The 4806-nt window shown below is 39.8% G+C and overlaps 1 pseudogene across 1 annotated transcript; it reads left to right on the top strand.

Annotated features, from left to right (window-relative positions):
• The first annotated feature begins 1426 nt into the window (after positions 1-1426).
• LOC149146051 (F-box/kelch-repeat protein At1g30090 pseudogene) lies at positions 1427-3980 on the top strand (annotated as a pseudogene). Its single transcript, XR_016264170.1, has 2 exons — positions 1427-2989; positions 3310-3980. The product of XR_016264170.1 is annotated as an F-box/kelch-repeat protein At1g30090 pseudogene (transcript).
• The last annotated feature ends 826 nt before the right edge of the window (positions 3981-4806 follow it).

Genomic DNA, 4806 nt, shown 5'->3' with positions numbered 1-4806 from the left:
CACCCTTCTCAATATTTTAACCATTTTTTTGTTTTAAAAAATTAAATTTAATAATAAAAAGTAAAAAGTGATAATTAAAAAAGTTTAATTAAAATATATATATAAGTGAATCAAAAGAATATTTTTGTATTTAAACTTTTATTCTTGTGAAAATGACACAAGTTAAAATGTAGCACTTCCTTTGTATCACCATGAATATGATCCATATTCAAATTTTGGCGGGCAAGTTCCTCACATGTGTGAGATCTGCTAACTAGGTTAGCAACGTTTATTGGGCATGTGTCTTCTTTAACCCAGAATACTTTAGTGCTCTATTTCCAGCAATAAATATAATAAAACTTTAACAAAAAGTCTGAGCATGAGACATATATCTTCTTTAACTAAAAATATTCTAATCTTGGGGTAAAAGTGTTATATTTCCAACCATAAATTTAATAAAATTTTGACAAAAAATTTGAAGATGAGTAAAGTTCCACCATAGTTCATATTTTGCGCAGGGTGGAAGATGGTCTGAAGATTTTGCCAAGATTTTATATTATAAAAAATTGAATTAAATTAGCGACAAATTTTAAAATCCCCAAAACGGTTTACCACAAAATTAAATTAAATGTAATGGCTTAATACTAATAATATTATTTTCCAAATGATTTCATATGGTGAATCATATTTCATTTTTATATTTTATTAAATAGAATTTAAATATCTCTCAATATAATTTCTGCTAAAATCATAATGAAAATCATGGAAATTTTCGTTACTATAAGATTTTTTGAAATTTTCTTGTCAGCTTGAAATTTTTTCTAATTTTTATTATTATGAGATTTTTTTGAAATTTTTTACCCAGATTTCAGCCATTTGAAATTTGTTTTACCCAGATTCCAATCACTTGATTTTTTTTTAATCCAGATTCCAGCGGTTAAGACAATTCTTCCACCCTCCCATAAAAATGAAAAAACATTTAAACAATACACACAAAATCTAAATAATTACCATCTCATAGAAATTATATTCTAATGAGACGTTGAAATGGTCAGTATGAAAATAACACAATTACAACGTCGTTGTGTAACTTAATCCCAACAAACTCATTGTGTTAAATTGTTTCCTTTAAAAAAGGAAAAAAATAAATAAAATAAAATATTTTACCCAAATCACGTTCCATCAAAATCTAAGAAACCCCAATAATTACGAGGAAATGCAGACCAAATGGGGGGTTGGTGAGAAACATTTTGTTCGGATACGGACCACAGTGAGATAATGACACTTTTTTGATTTAAAATCTCCCAAGATTTCTGCAAATATCGAAACGGACACGCGTTCCCTCTTGTCTTTAAATGAAAACCCTAAACAAAAACAAAACCTCAACCCTCATGATCATGACGAGTGTGTATATCTACTCTTCGTCATCAATATGTATATATACACATCTCTCTTTGTGTATATATAGCGTTGGCAGAAATTTATTTCGAACACAGTAGTCGGAGGAAAACACCAGAGAGAGCCCGAAGTGGAACATATATACCGTGTGTTGCAGGGAAGGGCAGAGGTAGTGTGAATATATACACATCGCAATGAGCGTGGAGCAGAGGCGCATAGAGTTCTATAAACCTCAGGTCGCCGAGCCCTACGCGTCTTCATCGGTGGAGTCATGTCTGGAGTTCGAATCCTGTGAGGGAGCTGAGGTTGAGAAAAATGGATGCAGGACGGTCCCTGGACCTCTGATCCCAGGGCTTCCAGAGGACCTGGCTCTGAGCTGCCTTCTCCGGCTATCCCTGCCGGAGCAGGCAGTGGCGCGGTCTGTTTCGAGGTCATGGAGGGCGGCCATGTCGAATCATGGCTACCTGAGCACGCGGCGGGCGATGGGGGTTGCAGAGGCGTGGCTTTTCGTGTTGGCGTACCACAGGGTGAGCGGGCAGATACAGTGGCAAGCCCTAGACCCCGCGCGCCGTCTCTATTATGTGCTCCCGGCGATGCCCTGTGCCGAGCGAGTATGCCCGCCGGGGTTCGGGTGCGCTTCGATCGCCGCCTCGGGTGTTCTTTACGTCTGCGGCGGGATGCGGTCAGACATTGATTGCCCGATGGACTCCGTTTTGAAATTTGAGACGTATAGGAACCGCTGGAGTGCCGCGGGGCGCATGGGGACGCCGCGCTCGTTCTTCGCCAGCGTTACCATCGACGGCCGCATCTACGCCGCGGGCGGCAGCAGCGTGGCTCCCAGCTCCGACCTCAGCTCCGCCGAAGCTTACGATCCCGCCGCTGACGAGTGGCGCCCCGTTGCCGACATGGGCGCCAGTATGTCCCGTTACGACGCTGCTGTCCTTGACGGGAAGCTTCATATGACCGAAGGCTGGTCGTGGCCTTTTCATTTCAGCCCCCGCGGCCAGATCTACGACCCCAAGCTCGACCGCTGGGCTGACATGAGCGTCGGGATGAGAGAGGGCTGGACTGGGCTCTCTGTTGTGCTTGACAACCATCTTTTCATCATCTCCGATCACGGCAATTCCAAATTAAAGTTCTACGATGCAAAATCGGATTCTTGGAGCCACGTCGCTGGTCCGCCAATTCCTGCCGAGCTGCAAAGGCCCTTCTCTGTAAATACCATCGACGGGAAGCTCTATGTCGTCGCCCGCAGCCTACATGTTGCCATTGGAAATGTCTCCTATAGCGCCAACGCGGTCTCTGTTGAATGGGAGGTTATACAGGCCCCAGAGGCGTTCTCCGACTTTGTACCTTCGAATTCTCAGGTTCTTTATGCCTAGTTGCCTCTGTTCTTGCGCCAGAATTAGGGTTTCTGTTTTCTTTTTTAAATTTTTGCTTCAAGAAACATGCTCCCGAGGGGCTGCAACCCCAAGAACGGACTTCATTTCGCTTTAAAGCCATGCCAGATGTCAGGGTCATCTATTCTTCCGAAGGGGGGCACCTATTCAGAAGATGCAAACTGTTCAAAAGATTCTCATTGAAAGAAATTCTGATGGACAGTACTTCAGAGGTAAAACTGTGATTGCATTTTGCACATACAAGTTTTGTCGTGTCAAAGTTTTGTCTAATTCAGCTCTGATTCGACGAAAATTGCATATTATTGCTGAATTTACTGCAGGGCTGACTATAACTATTATTGAATTCCACACATATATGTTTAGACGAGATTTTGCCTAATTTGGCTTTAATTTAAAGATGATTGCAGATTGCAAGTTTTTGCGCCGAATTCACTTCAGAAATATATAACTGTGATTATGTCCCACACATAAGTTTTGACAGGATTTTGCCTAATTCAACTCTCTGATTAAATTGTACATTTTACTGAAGCAGGAGTTGAATTTTGCAACTACAACCCAAATCGGCATGCAGAAAATGTTCATAACCCAGAAACCTTTTGTAGGGTTCTTATATCACATAGACCCAGGGACCCCTGGTGGATAGCTCATCATTTCGTCGACCTCACCAATTAACCGAAGTTGGCACAGGATATTTGTTTGGTAATTGTTTGCTGCAATAACATGGAAAATTGCAGTAGCTTGGTTTACATCTGATTGTGTTGGGAGTCTTGAAAATGTAATTATTCAGTGTGAATGAGTGGGGCTCTCTGATAATGGTACAATTCAGGTGTGTTCCTCATGTGCTTGGAAAAACAGGGGATCTCTTTGTTACTGTATGCTGAGGTCAAGTTTCTGAATTAGTGGAAATTGGTTTAGATCTGATTTGTGTTGGGAGTATATGATTGAGCTCTCATAGAAAGTGGAAGAATAAATATAAGGGTAAAAATTGAGGTGTGTTTCTTGAGATTCTCGGAAAAACGGGACTCTTCGGCCCTTCTATGGCATTGGTGAAGCTTTTCAACTAGTGGAAATTGATATTCTGTTCGCAGGTTGATTATTATGTCATTTCCTTCTCTATTGGGTTCTTGAAAATGCCCTGTAAACAGGCTTGGGGATGATGTTCTTGATTTGAGTTCTATATTTAATTCAATATATATTACTTTACGATATTGCATCCAGCTGAATTTTAGCCAGTTTGGTTGGTGGTCTTGTAATCTCTAGAAGTAGTCTTTTAAAGTATCATGTAGAATTGTATATTTGCAGTTTGTTCGGTAATTCTGAAGTCTTAAATGTAGAATTGTATATTCGGATGTAGTTTAGATCTAGTTATTTGCATTTCACTCGTGAAATTTACCAGAATAATTGAAAGAGCTCTGCTTAATGTTTTAATTTAACCCCGAAATATAGTCGAAAAGTTGAAAAATCATGATTTCCTTAGTTTAAAATGATTATTTTGAAATCCATCTTAAAGTTTCTAAAACCTGTAAAAGTTAAGGAATGTTTTTATGCTTTTTCTGCTGAGCTGCAAAAACATACACTATCAAAAACCAAAAATTACGCTCCCGTGGGCTTTTCAACTTTATTTCATTGCATCTTTTGATAGTTTTTTTTCTGGTCATCCTTTTTGTGGTTCTGGTCAAGATCCCAAATGGCAACTGAGAAAACATGTAAGGTATGGTTTCCAACGTGGATCTCGACTACACGAGGCAATTTGTGGTTCTGGTCAAGATCTCAAATGGCAACTGAGAAAACATGTAAGGTATGGTTTCCAACATGGATCTCGACTACACGAGGCAAAATAAAGGGAGTGATTGTTTCCTAAATATTGCACTTTGGAGATCTTGTAAATGTCCATTGGCTCTGATTGTTGAAGCTGATGAAGTGAAAGGCTTTTATTTCAGGAAACAATATTATTGACGCTTGTATCCGCATTCTTCTTCTAAAGCCCAAGCCCCTCAATTATGAGAGTAACTAGGCAATAATCTGTTTT

This window comes from Pinus tabuliformis, chromosome X (genome assembly GCF_031772625.1).
Source record: "Pinus tabuliformis cultivar Carrire ecotype Pingquan chromosome X, CPIR1, whole genome shotgun sequence".
NCBI lineage: Eukaryota > Viridiplantae > Streptophyta > Pinopsida > Pinales > Pinaceae > Pinus > Pinus tabuliformis.
This window is presented reverse-complemented; position numbering and strand designations above follow the sequence as displayed.